Source organism: Pristis pectinata, chromosome 29, assembly GCF_009764475.1.
Source record: "Pristis pectinata isolate sPriPec2 chromosome 29, sPriPec2.1.pri, whole genome shotgun sequence".
Classification (NCBI taxonomy): Eukaryota; Metazoa; Chordata; class Chondrichthyes; order Rhinopristiformes; family Pristidae; genus Pristis; species Pristis pectinata.
The window spans coordinates 25,478,649-25,493,464 of record NC_067433.1 but is presented as its reverse complement, the minus strand read 5'-3'; the positions used below and the strand labels follow the sequence as shown (position 1 = coordinate 25,493,464).

The following is a 14,816-nucleotide window of genomic DNA, read 5'->3' as shown; positions in this document are numbered from 1 at the left end:
ATCACCCACTGTACACCCATATCGTCAATATATGTCACGGACGTTACAAATCCTGGCACAGATCCTTGTGGTACACCATTCGTCAAAACCTTCCAGTCAGAAAAGCATCCCCCCTACTCTCTGTCTCCTATCATCAAGACAAGTTTGGATATAATATGAAAGGCTGCATTGGATCCCAGGTCCTCCAATGTCCTGATCAGCTGTGAGGCGCACCCTTGTCAAAACCCTTAAAGGCCACACAGAAAAACATCGACCGCCCCGCCTTAATAAATCCTCTGAGATAATCTCTTCAAACAAAAACACAATCAAATTAGTGGTCAGCATTTCCGCACACAATCTCATGCAGTTTATCCCCAATCAACCACCACCTTTCCCAGTGTAAACAAGACTTGTTCTGTAGAGGTTTATTTTCGAGTAATTTGAACCATACCTCTCCACCCACCCTCTGTCATTCCACCATTATCACCGCACTCTCCTCCACAAATAAGCCGTTTCTCTCAGTACAGTCAATATTGTTTGACCATGCATCGCCGAACTAGAGCGGCCGTGTTCTCAGATTCAGGCCAGCTGGAGCTGTGACCACGGAGACGTCCAGCTTATGAACGACACTGCAGCTTAACCAGCTTATTTTCTTTCCTCCCCAGTTCTGATGGAAGGTCTTTCACCTGCATTTTAACTCTATTTGCAGAAAACACTTGGCAAGAAGAACTCAAAGGTTCGAGCAAACGCCATGGCGTAAAAGTAATTTTAGACTTTTTGTGTCGGAAACCTGCATCAGGACTGAGTCGTCCGTGCGTTATTTTATTCATTCATCAATTAATCTATATTGTAGGAAAGTGTCACAATGTCAAACGAAGAGCGAGATCGCGAAGAACCCAAATGCGGAACACCGGGACGAGACTGAAGTCGGGATGCTTCCTCGGAACCGAACACAGGCGGCGACCAGGAGTCATCTTGCCTCGGAGCTCTTGAGGCAGAGTCCCGACACGGAAACAGGACAGCCTTTAAAAAACAGTGAAACCGGGACTGCTGTACAGCTATCACCAGTCGGAAGATTAAGTAGACCCAAAGATTGACCAATACTCTGACAACCCGTGCTATTGGAACCAGGGTTCGAATACCAGTCTCCGGATGGAAGTCAGGTGTGTGTTATTATGCAATTAGCTGATCCGTCGGGAATTTTCAGCTCGAAATGCGGCGACTGCCCATGTGTCCAGGGGAAAGCTGGTGGTGACACCCTGGGAGAAGAGCCGGCCGGATATTCAGCAAAAGCAGAGCGTTGAACGTCAAATGGAGAGACGACAATCTGCCGTGACTCGGATTCGAACCGAGGTTGCTGTGGCCACAACGCAGAGTACTGACCACTATACAATCACGGCCTCACACTTGATCCGTGCGCTTTTTGCATTGTCAAACCCTCTGATACTTGTGTGACTCTCCCACTGCCGCACCGCGGACCAACATCGCGCTGCCCGTCGGTGTTTCCACAGTGACAAACACAGAAAATACTGGAAATTCCCGGCTGATCAGCCGGATCTGCGGCAAAAGAGACAAAGTCTGTGTTACGGACCAGAGATCCGTCGACAGAACTAGAGAATGCGGTCAAGGACGTTTGTGCAGTGAGTGTGTGGGAGTGGGGTTTCTCTGACAAAGTAAAACCGGGGAGACCATTGGAAAAACAAAACCTGCTGGAGGAACTCAGCTGGTCAAGCAGGATTTGTGGAGGTCAAAGGATAGATGACGTTTCGGGTAGAGACCCTACGTATGGAATTTGACATCAGGGATCAACTGCAATCAAGGTTATGTCGTCAATGAGTGGCTGTGAGCAGTTGGAGGGTGAGAGCATTGACAAAAGGCCCAAGACAAAAGAAAGTAGAGGAGGAAATGCAGAGCAGCAAGGCAAGTCCGGTCGATGAGGCTGGGCATGTGCTCCAGTCCCAGACGGAAAATGAACAAGGTAATGTCACAGATGGATGGCCGATACAGATGAGGAAATCAAACTAACAATTCCTGTTCGAGTGAATTGAAAGGCTGGCAGAATTAAGGACCACCAGTTGATGAGGCGTATTGAGGATGCTCAGGAAAAATGAATGAGGTACATATCAGCTGTTGGGAGGTGGAATGCAGCGAATCCCTTGGGGAGTAGAAGAACTAGAAGGGTAAACTTGAGAGAGAAGTCAGGAGGGCAAAGAGGGGACATGAGATTGCTTTGGTGGAGAAGGTCAAGATGAAACTCAAGACATTACATGTATATTAAGAGAAACTGGAAACAAGGGACAGACAAAGTCCATTTAATGATCATTGAGGTCATCTGTATGTCGAGCCACAAGGGAGATGGCCGAGGTCTTAAATGAATGTCTCTCGTCTGAATTTATCATGTAGAAGATCACGGAAACTCGATAAATAAGGAAAGAGAATACTGATGTCTGCAATCATATCTACATGATCGCAGAGGAGGGACTGAGATTCTTAAAGCATATAATGAAGTGCAAATCCCCGGGGCCTGACCAGGTGTAACTTAGGACATTGTGGAAAGGCAGATAATATATTGCTGAGACCCTGGCAGAGAGATTTGTATCATTGTTAGACCTGTGTAAGCTGCCGGAAGACGGGAGAGTAGCTGATGTATTTTTACAGAATAAGGGCTGCAAAGACACGCCATGGACTGTAGGCCTGTGACGATGGGCAGGTTGCTTGAAGGTATTCAGAGTGACAGGATCCACCTGCATTTAGAAAGGGAAGGATTCAGTAGCGATAGTCAGCACTGCTTTCTGCGCAGGAAACTGTGACTCAGGGATTTGATTCAGTTTTTAAAGCGGTGACCAGGGGTATTGACGAGGGCAGGGCGGTAGACTTGTCTTCATGCTCTTTATCAAGACCTTGCACAAAGGACCTCGTGGTAAACTAGTCAGAAAGGTTGGGTCACATGGGACCCAGGGTGAGATAGCCTATTGGATGGTCATTTGGCGTTTTGGGGGGAGACAGGTTGTGGCAGTGCAGTGCTGTTTTTTGTTCTTGGAGGCCTGTGCCCATTGGAGTTCTGCATGGATTTGTGCGGTGTCCCTTATATATACACACGGGCTGAAATGTCAGTGACACAGTTATTACATTTGCGGGTGACACCAATATTATAGTATAATGAAGAAGTTTATCTGAGATCACAACAGGGCCTTGATCACCTGGGATGTGGGCCAATGAATGTCAAATGCAATTTGACTTAGACAACTGCAGAATGTCGCATTTTCAGATGTTAAACCAGGGTAGGAATTGCATAGTAAATAGGAGGGCCATGTGCAGTGTTGTCGAGCAGAGAGACCTCTGAGTTTTATTTATTGTGTGCATAGATCCCGGAATTTGGCGACACAGGTAGACAGGCTGGTGTTAACGATGTTTGGCACGCTTGCTTTAATCAGTCAGGGCACTGCGTTCAAGAGGTGGGACGTCGTCTAAGAGCTGTACAAGATGTTCGTGAGACTGCAGGTGGATTATTATGCGCAAATCTGTGGCCTTGCTGCAGGGAAGATGTCGTTAACATTGAAAATGTGCAAAAATATTCACAAGGGTGTTGCCGTGACTCGACAGCTTCACATATAAGGAGAAGCTGGATTGGCTGGGTCTTTTCCCACGAGAGCAACGGAGACCGAATGCCGACCTTATTGAGGTTTATAAAATCATGAGGGGAATTAATCAGATGGATTCTCACTGGCTTCTCGCCTGGGTGAAATCGTTTGAAAACGGAGGGCACACGTTAAAGTTAAGAGGTTAAAGATTAAAAAGGGTTTTACAGTTGTGTTAGGAACATGATAAAATTATTCTCTGAAAAGAAATATTAACAAATCATAAATTTAAGGAAACTGCAGATATCCCACGAAGTTGTTGCCTTGTAAAATCTCCTATTCCTTCAGACTCCATCTCACAGTAAATGTCCAAACCTTCAATTGGAAATTAATTAGTTACTTCTAATTATTTTTGATCCATCAATTAGAAAGAGATGTAAAATTCTCTAAATCTCTGCTGTTAATTGGCAGCGAAAGCGCAGAATGGGGAACGGAATTAAGTGTCTTGATTTGTGTCCCTGCGCCGCTACATTGTCTGTCGATGGGCATTGGCATCAGCTGTCTCTGTGGCGCAATCGGCCAGCACGTTCGGCTGTTAAAGGAAAGGTTGGTGGTTCGAGCCCACCCAGGGGCTGTGAGCTCAGGTTTTCTTCAGGACATTCAACACTTCTCTGTGCGCTGAAACAGCAAATCATCATTTCCTCGGAGGTAAGAACTTTAAATGCTGTCGACCTTTGTGACTGATAAAAGATTGCACAAATTTCAAACGTAAGTTCCATGGTTTCACGCAATCAAAAGATTGAAATAAAACAAAACGAAGATACATTGCTGTTTCCTGACGCCGGAAGGAAACCAGGCAATGTCGGATTGTTCTGTTGGTCAAAGACAACTGCTCTCCAAGTGTCGATGACCACTGATAGTTCTGAAACTTTAATTTCCTCTATTTCCACATGTCACATTTCGCTTTTCAATTTTATTTCAGCATAAATCCACAATCGATCAGGAGTATATCTACTCAAATTTATTTTCAAAACTTTCAACATCAGCAGAAAGCATTGTAATGGGAATTGGTCAAGAATTGTGATTTCAGTCATTGTACTGATGATGCTAGTTCATTTTTCAATGTGTCCTCACCGTTTTTCGGAAATATTCTCCCAGCCACTGCGAGCCTGCCAATACAAAATGCGATGCAGAGACATCATTCACCCTGATTGGGTTTAGAGCCAGACATTCATGGAGTCACAGAGAATGTAGCACGGAAACAGGCCTTTCTGTCCATTCAGTCCGCAGAAACATTTATCACCCATCCACATCAATCTTAATTTACTCTTACCACATTCCTGTCAATTCTCCCCAGGTTCTATCACTCCCCTGCACACCTGGGACTTTTTACGGCGACCAATGAAGATCTCAACTCATACGTCTTGAGGACATGGGAGTTAACAGGTGATTCTGCAGGAAACCCACAGAGTCATAGTCCGAACAGTACACTCCACCCGGGTTGTATGGGGTCACGATTGAACCCGGATCTCATGACTGGGCTCGGTGGTGCAATAAAAAAATGCGCTGGAATTCTAACGTGTAATTTACCTGAAACTGAGCCGCTTCACTTGTTAAGAAAAGCTGTCTTGGAACTGAATGGCGCGGCGATTTAAAGGACGTCTCAGGGATTACTCTTTCCACCCTGGGCTTCAGAAGCATTTCCTCGACCATTGTGCGCACAATCCAACAGTTTTCAGTTATTTTCTCTTTCTGAGAACACAGTTTATTCCACTTCTCTTCCACACGCTTTTCCGATGTATTTTCTTCTTTTGTTATCCAATTTTATGCAGCCATGGCCAAGTCAATTAATTTGCTGCTTCCTCCGAGGTCTTTCCATTTCAATAACTGCACAATGGATTGTGCTCTACATCAATTATCACCGAATGTCAGTCGCCGTTCGCCGCTTCGTGAGATTTTTTGTCTCTTTCCATCTGTCAACTGATGCATCAGGAGGCATGTTTCAGGGAAAGAATTGAGAATCTTCACCTATTCAGAGAAGTTAACCGCGGTTTCGTCAGGGAAAATGAAAACACTGTAACTCAGAGAACGGGGCCATAAACAGTGACATCTTCTGGGTTGTCTTCTAAATTTCAGTTTACTCCTGGCGGAATTTGAAAGGATACCCGAATTCTGACGTCAGCGTGCAGAGGAGGCAGTGTGCTCACTGTGACGCCACGCTGACAACTGCTCACGGCCTCTTCCCCGAAATTCTACTGCTTCGGGAGAAGGTTTTCACCACGACGGCCTCTAGGGGAGGTAAAACCTACACAGGTATCTCTGACCCGACGGTAAAATGCTTCATCAGAAACTCGTGATGCCCAATTGTTTGCAAAATGTAATTGAGGAATCCGGTGCTGCAATTGGATGGGAACTGGAGGACTGGATTTGCCACTTCTTCAGTGCAAAAAATAGAAGTAATGAGAGTTTACTTTTGACAATTTGCGATTTGCTCGTCAGTAACATTATCTATATGCACTACAGTGGGCGACATTGGCTCTGTGGCGCAAAGGATAGCGTGTTGGACTTGTACTGCTGAGTTATCAAGTAATTCAAAGGTTGTAGGTTGGAGTCCCACCAGAGTCTGTATTTTTTCCGCACTCGTTACAATGATAAGAACGATCAGGTTTCGCCTGGGTGATGACGTCACCGATGGTGTGTAAAATCTTGAAATCCAGGACGTTGTTTGAAATAATCGAGTCGTTCACTCAACACTGACTGAGAATCGAGGTGAGAACGGAAGTTTGGTAGTGGTGAGGGGGAAAGGGCAGATGGTGAGGGGGAAGGGGCAATGAGCAGCTGGGAGTGAATGCCAGGATAGGCAAACGTCGGGAATACGGAATTCCGCAGACAATCTGATCACCTGTGACCTTCTTAGATGACTGACCTGGGTGTCCTTATTCCTGTTGATACGTCTGCGGTAGTTCATAAAGTAACGTCAATTTTCATCACCGAAATCTGTCTCCTCACAATACCCAAGTGCCGAGATTACCTGGTACCTAAACCCCACATAAACCCGGAAAAATCTTAATTACTTCTTTACATTAAAAACCCTGACTCCGAACCCACTAGGCAGAAGAGTGTTGACGGAGCAGTTTCTGGTGCGTTGCACCTTTTACTATTTGTCGAGAAGGCAACAGGGAATAACCGGTATTGAATCATGAAGTCTTCATAAAATGTGTTTCGGCCAATATTGGACTTTCCTTTGCACATCTGTTGGCGCAATTTGGAACCGTTATGAATATTCCAGAGACGATTGAGCAGAGCTTTTCTGGAATCTTGGCCAATGTCAATGAGTTCATTGACAATGTTGGGCTGAGGAAGCTGGGATTTCTTCATCTGGATGAAGAACATTGAGATGACACTTTATGGAGCTCTTGGTGTACAAGTCCAAAGGTTACTGAACGTGACAACACAATTAGCTAGAGTGGTGAGGTCACGTTTTGCATCCGCTGCGAATGTGTAAGCTTAACCCTGCAGACTCATGTACAAACTGAGAATATTCATGAAAATTAGTGCCCCTGCACTGACGCAGGAAAACACCGTGGTCTGCCACCCTGCATGACTGGACAACCGTTTACCACTGCTCTCTCCGATCTGCTTTGAAGAAGTATTGGCTGTGTTGGAAAAATGGTAAACGCATCAAGCCTCAATCAAAGGATCTGGTAGAGCGAATTTCAAAGCACTCACGGAGGGAAAGAAACTACCAAGAGTAACATGCTCAGCCGATATGCGCAATTGTGTAATGAATGAAAATAAAATTTCCGTTGTGTGGTAGTGTGGCCGAGCGGTCTAAGGCGCTGGAGTAAGGCTCCAGTCTCCACGGAGGCGTGGATTCAAATCCCACCACTGCCATTGGGTGAAATCCTTTTCTTCCACGAGAGTTTTCTGTTGCATTATTAAAAATACATTGAGAAGTGTTTTGCCGAACAATATCTAACAATCACAGATCACAACGGCGTTGATCCTGCATTGGTGTGTGGTCAACGGTATCACGGCGGGGCCGTAGAACAGTCCAGAGTTAGCGGGAAGGTTGAGGACGTGTACTGATCGTGGCCCACATTTATACGAAGCAAATGGGTGTAAAAGTATTTAATGTCCGTGTGTATTCCAACGCATATCTGTAACGCAGCCTGTCTGGTGTTTTGAAATAAGCAGTAAAATAGCCATCGTTGGAGTAGAAAATACGTGTGCACCACGGTGTGAACCAGTTTGTCAACAGGACAAGGGCAAGGTCACAAAGCAGGACACACCCGCGTTATGCAAACGACTATCACCCTAAACAAAAACACAGTGGAAAGCAAGAAACCAGAAAACAATGTTATCGGAAAAGTAATGTATTTGAACAGATCACCCATGTTTCACTCTCCGCAGACATTTCTGGAAGTTTTTATTTGTTCCGTTCCTTTTTGCAGCATTTAGTTTTATGATTGTAGGTGCCTGATTGGCTGTGCTTGCATGGAACCCGCCTTCATCACACGGCAATTCACCTCATAAATGAACTGTTCCGCTAGGACTTGAAACCAGGACCTCCGGTTCCCGAGACAGGCGTTTTGACCAGTTAAGCCACGGAGCTCACGCGCCGTCAGACAGATGTAGCAATGAGATGTAACTTGCATTACCAACTTTTGTTAGTCTGCTAGCAGGGAATTGCAAAAGAACCCTGCTCATTTCTTCATATTCAGGATCGGCCCACTTCCGACCATTGTGTCACCGGATCCAGGAATGGATTCTCCACAGTGCCAATTCGGCCTGATCTACCGAACACTGCCTCGCCTCCATTTGCACCTCCCTCAATCCTTCTCCCGCCACATCGGCACCACACTCAGCTCTTTATGTGTGATCTCACCACAACGTCATAATAAGTTCTCATGACAACTAAAATGAACAAACTAGTGTTTTACCGGCATTTATCAACGGCCTTAAATGGGAAGGACTTTGAAACCAATTGTTAATTTTTTTCTGTTGAACGAGACAAGAACAAAGGGTTACGGGAACGCAACCGTCATGACTTTGCTTCCAGCGAGGGAGGTGGCTGATCGTTCGAATTTTTTCACCTTCGGCAACACATTTCTCCGCGAATAACGTTGGCAAAGACCAGTATTCTGAATTCTGGCTCTCAAGCAGGTCTGGGTATAAATCCGTCGGTCTCTGCACCGTTACGAGGACGAGAGAAGTGACTCCATGCGTTCTTGAATACCATTTTATACGTACTAGGCTTCGACACCGACATTTCTGCCTCGTCTGGCTCTTTCAATGACGTGAAATTGTGTGACATTCCCTGCGACCAACGACCGGTTCTGCTTGCTGAATGTGACAGGTACAAGCGGTTGCCGCCACTCACATCCCATCGGCAACTTATCGTGGAACAGGGTTTCAATTCCGCCGAACTTTCTTTCTGATGGACGATATTACCGTTGTGTGTGAATTATTCCACATGAACTGCACCGGTCTCTCCTTATAAAGAGAAAAAAATTTCAGTGAAAACTTTTTTTTTGCCAGAGTCTGTTTCTCCGAACCTGTCTGGTCATCCTCAAATTACACTAAGCGCAGCAGCAATGAACTGCATTCATGTTGTTGTTTTTCCTCTGTGCGAGAAGCGAGAGACGGAAATGAGAAGATACTTAATAACGATAGAACTTGCATTTCTCGATGTTCTTGGGATTTCTAACAGGGTTACGCAATAATAATAATTCTGTTTCAAAGTTTGATCTTCTCGTATTTTCTTCTTCTCTGTTCCACCTTCTTCTCTTCCATCTTCTCTGAAGTTACTTCACTTATTTCTATGAAGAAAGGGATTCTTCTTAATTCGTGAATTTTCCTGGTGACGGTCAGTGTAGAATGTTTTTCATTCTCCTGTTCATCCCTTCCTTGCTCATCTCCGTCGGATTGCGACATTCAGCAACAGAAATGACAGTGGGCTTCCAACAACTAAATTTGAACTGTTTCATTGTGTCATTGTGATGAACAAACGGATGTGGGCTCGTTGATCTAGTGGTATGATTCTCGCTTCGGGTACTGAAGCATATAACATGCGAGAGGCACCGCGTTCAAATCCCGGACGAGCCCATTTATTCACCAGCTGGTGGACATTTTGAACACGGAGGAAACATTGCGAAATCTGCCTCGTCCCAGGCCAGCTTTCCATGAAAGCCCTTCGTGCAAATGCCGAAGCGTTCAGCGCTTTCTGTAGTGTAGCGGTTGTCACGTTCACCTCACACGCGAAAGGTCCGCAGTTCCGATCCTGGCCAGGAACACCATTTTGACTGCTTCTCCAGGCTGTGAGGAGAGTGCGTTTTCCTGCCGTTACCATTCACCTTGACCGCAGCTGCCCAAAGATATTGCTGTAAATAAACACGCAATGCGATTTTAGTTTGAACATCTGCTCGACCGTTCATTCCCAGCGGCGGCCGGACGAGGGACATGACCAGTTCAGTATCGAGAACCCATCATGATCTCGTTGTCTCTGAGTTTTCCGCTACTGCTCCTTCCAACTCTTCCACTCCTCGTCTCCATCTCCGTTTCTCTCCCACAGAGCCCTCAGTGGATCTCATTGTTGTTAATTTTTCTCTGTTACTGTTTCCCTTTCGTCTGTGAGATTTACAGCTCTCTCCTTCCGTCTCTCACACACATATAGGACCCCTCGTCTTGATTCAGCGGGAGCCACGTTATTTAACGACATAATTATCCCCGGGTGTTGGGATCAGCGGGAATGGTCCGATGGATTCCATTCTTTATTGTGGCAGAGAACGTGTTTTTTCAGATATATCAGCCGCCAGTCTCGTGTTGCAGAAGCACACAACCATCTGGCAGTGTCCATTGTGCTGTGGGATGTTCAGACTTGCTGCTGCAGTCCACAGGAAGTGTCCGACAGTGCTTCTGTTTTGCAGTGGTTATCACGTTCGCCTACCATGGGAGAGGCCGCTCGTTTGAAACCAGGCGGAAACGTTCTGAAGGAATATTCTGAAAAACGTTGACTGCCTGTTTTACTTCACGCATGCTGCCTGGCCTATTGAATTCCTCCAGAATTATAGTTTTTCATAGAGATTCCAGCATCTGCAGTCCTTTGTTTCTCTGGTAACATTGTTAAAACTCTGTTTTCCAGAAATCAAGAGGCATGAATGGGACACAATCAGACATATATTCAATTAAATGCAGCTGTTGCTCTGTCGACAAACCGAAGATCTCAGAGAGTCTCGCAGCACGGAAATAGGCCCTTTGGCTCTCTCGAACGAGTGGACTAAGTTGCCTGTCTCAGCAGGTCAAATTTGCCTGTGTTCAATTGGCCCATATCTGAAACTTCCCCATTCGTGCACGTTAATCGAAGTCCAACTGCGCGATCCGCTTCCCAAAGAAAAACAAACGAGTGAAGCACATTATAACCTGCAACAGTGTGGACTTTCCAAATACATAACACTGTTTATATTTTGCCAAGTCTAAATTCTTCACTTTCTTCCCCACATATCACTGCACGTATCCTGTAGCCTTACCGGATCCGACACTATCCAGAACTTGGGAATGCCCTTGTCTTTGCTCTGCCAAGAATGGTAAGTGTGACCTGATGCTGTTCATCGTAACGAAGAAAGGGAGACGCTATAAACGGCACAGCATGGTTGTTAGCCCCGAGGTCTCAAGGACGTCAACATTCAGCTCCAACCTGTCACCGGATTCTCATATGCATTGAAGGTTTCATTCGCCAGCAGAAAGAAGGTTGAAGCTGAATCCGACAGCAAACTTAGCAAAGGAAGATATGTCGGAACCATTGGCAGTTTGTCTGGGGAAAGTTGTGAAACTGCATTAAATCTCATGACAATTGTCATGAGATTTAATGCAGTTTCACAAGTTTCCCGCTGTATTTATTTCAATATGTAATATATGAACGCAAAGTACGAAAGCACATCGGAAAAACAATTAAGCTGGCACTGATTGGGGAAATTATAGATTGCACTAAAACGATACAAATTGATAATCTGGAAAATTCGCTAAACCTTTAGGATTCGGAACGGATTAAAATTACGGTCAAAGTGACAAGAAATGCAACTTGTAATAGAAGGAAAACGTGAAAGTGAATGTGTGGGACATAGAAGAAGATTGTTTGAGTTAAAAAACATAGGCCGATTATGCAGAACAGGCGAGATGGCCGAGTGGTTAAGGCGATGGACTGCTAATCCATTGTGCTTTGCACGCATGGGTTCGAATCCCATCCTCGTCGTGAGCTGTTGGTTTGGGTAATGAGCTTTAAACGCCTTCACTTAAACACTTCCCAGACTCCAAATTTTCTCACCCTCACATAAACCGTTATGGTTTGTGAGTCATGAAAGGAAAAGTTCGCAAAAAGATTTCTCACGACATTTGGTGGAATGAGAACGGAATGAAAAGTCGAGAGAAAATGGGGTGACGACCGGTTTCGCCCGTCCCCCTGACTTCCTCCAGCCGTTCGCAGAGGTGAACACCGAGCGGATGTAGACTTTGGAAACTTCTGAAGAGGGAGCAGAGTGCACATTTTGGGAAGTGGGTGCAATTGAAGCCTTCCTGAAGAGGGGACGTGAGGAGCGATTGAACACAGAGCCAGGCAGATCAACGTACGAGGCCACCGATTTTGGACCGAAGACAGGTCAATCCGGGAATGGTCCAGGTCATGATATACAGGGGACTGCGGAAGGGCGGGTCAGTGTTCGGAATGAAGAACACCAACCGGCAAACGCTGCCAGACACCTTTCAGATTAACATGGAAAACGCTGTGTGATGAAAAGTTCTTTTCGAATTCATGACTGCTGTGTGAGAGACAGGTGAAACTGCCGATTTTCACACACCTGTTCCTTAACTTCCGACAACCAGCATTCAGTGTTGTTTTCACTTTTCGACTGTTCTGTTATCTCAGGTTACATTTCTGCTGACATGGTTGCACATTCATGGACAGACATTTTACATTCATTATGGGAATGGTGGATGGTAACCTGTCACTGATATTTAAACGGACAAAAAGTGAAGAAATAATTGCAAAAGGTAGTCCTGGTTGTCCAAGTGAGAAAAATAAAAGCTCCACGGGAATGTATTAAGGCCTTCGAGGCAAGCGGTAATTGTGGAATGATCGGGGCTCATTTGGACTAAAGCAGTAATCTGCGCGTTCAGCCTGGAAATGCAGAGGAGGTATCAATCGCATTTTCTCGGTGGAGTAAAGATGCAGAGGAACATTATAATTGCAGAATGAGTGGAGGGACAGCATAATTCTCGAACACACACGACTGGAAAGGAGGAGAGACTAGACAGCAAATAGTTTAGAGTGGATACATCCCCACGGTCTGATTCAGGCAGACTCTCGATGTCTTCGTGCAAGTATTACCGTTAATGGTCCGCAACTCTTGCTCTGCATGAACGCATGGTAAGTTGGGCAAACTTGTAAATCTTGCACTGAAACCTACCCATATCTATCAAAACATCAATAGCCCCAGTTCTATCCCCAGATGTCTTGCGATCGCCAATCCTCCAGTCTCGACATCCACCCTACCCTAATGATCTGCCCTTCAACAGGTTATTTATCCATGAATCACTGGACCATTTTATTCCACTGGACTCAAACCTGTGTGGACACATCCTGCGGTGTTAACAAACTACCACGTGATGCTCTGATTTTAATTCAGTTTTATGATGTTTTTCTCTTTCACAACAGAATGTCCCACAATGTCTTCAGCAGTTGATTCATCGCTTTCGACTTTCCGCCAATCAATCAGAAACTGCGAGTAGATCTGAGATTTCATTTTTCCACAGTTTGTTGACTGGACCAAGAAGCCGATGATTACATCTGTGATTATCAACAGTCGAACGCTCCCAAGGTGAATAACATTGACATCCATACAGCAGTATATCATCCCAACCAAGGCACTCAAAGAGGACGGCGACAGTTTTGCCTCTAATACATGTCGTCTTGCTGTTCGTTGGGACACTAATATTGAAATAATTGAAAGTGAATATGTTTGCAGTGGGGTGAGTGCAAACCGAAGGAGGTAATTTATCGAGCCTTTCCATAATAATGTACGAAATGTTTCATGTCACATGTAGACACACGAGATCTTGCTCTGATATCTTTATCTCCTTGAACACGCAAAAGCGCTGGAGTAACTCAGCTGGTGGTGCAGCATCTATGCAGGGAAATATCTGGAGCAGCACAAAACGCTGGACGAACATTTCCCTCCATAGATGCTGCCTGACCAGCTCAGTTCCTCCAGCTTTCTGTGAGCTACTGCAGACTCCAGCATCTGCAGTCTCTGTATCCCCATCGTAATTTAATTCTCCAGCTCCCAACGCACAGCCCTGTGGGCGACATCACTCTGAACTTAGTTTCAACGAGGAGCTGCTTTACTACGACTGAACCTTCGTGGTGCGGATCCTGGATTCTACGGATTTCTGGATGAAAAGGTGGGGCAGATATTCCAGGGTTTCACTGTTCTTATTTACTGTAATTTTCAAACGATATTTCAGCTCCGGTGAAAATGTAACTGCAGACAATTTAAGATAATGATTCTAAGTTACTGAAACATTGCTGAAACCTCTGTCTGCGACACTTGTCAACTCAACACGCCCCACATAGGTGTCAAGCAAACATGAAGGTTAACTACTTTACCTCAGTTACTGTCAGCTCAGGAGAGGAAAAATAACAGGCTAACGATGGAGCGTCGAAACCATCCCACCTCATGCCACGTGTCCTTTTCATAGTGTTGGTATCCAGGACTCTGAGTACGTTATCGTTATAACACTGGTGATGTGAATGAGGGACACCGTGTGGTGCCTCAGATGACACACAGAGAAGGGAACGTCACGCCTGCCTCAGGTAGTCTGCTTCATTCACAACTGGTTACGACACTGAAACAGCTGTCCCCACACATCGCAGCGAACCAGCGTGCAACCTTCGTATCCGTCAGCAGAAAGGGGTGAAACGGGGAAAGCGAACTCACAAAATTTCGATCGGAAGTGAAGACTCCTCCTCTTCAGGGAGTTCTCTCAGTTCCGTCACGGGAATATTCGACGTCTCAAAACACTTCATACCGGCTAATTGGCCGTGTGCTTGACAAAAAAAGCGCGCTTCCTTCTTCTCGCTTTCTCACAGAACGCCGGCCCCAGCATCATTCTCAATTCTTTTTCCAGCATCCTGGAACAGGAAGGGACCGTGTGGCCAAATGGAGAAGGCGTCTGACTTGGGTGATTGATGTGAAGGCATCAGAA

At 45.5% G+C, this 14,816-nt stretch overlaps 2 non-coding genes across 2 annotated transcripts; both read left to right on the top strand.

Moving 5' to 3' along the window:
- Positions 1 to 7,369: 7,369 nt before the first annotated feature.
- On the top strand, positions 7,370 to 7,451 carry trnal-aag (transfer RNA leucine (anticodon AAG)). Its single transcript has one exon. It is a non-coding gene; the product is annotated as a tRNA-Leu (tRNA).
- Positions 7,452 to 11,726: 4,275 nt separating this feature from the next.
- trnas-gcu (transfer RNA serine (anticodon GCU)) lies at positions 11,727 to 11,808 on the top strand. Its single transcript has one exon. It is a non-coding gene; the product is annotated as a tRNA-Ser (tRNA).
- The last annotated feature ends 3,008 nt before the right edge of the window (positions 11,809 to 14,816 follow it).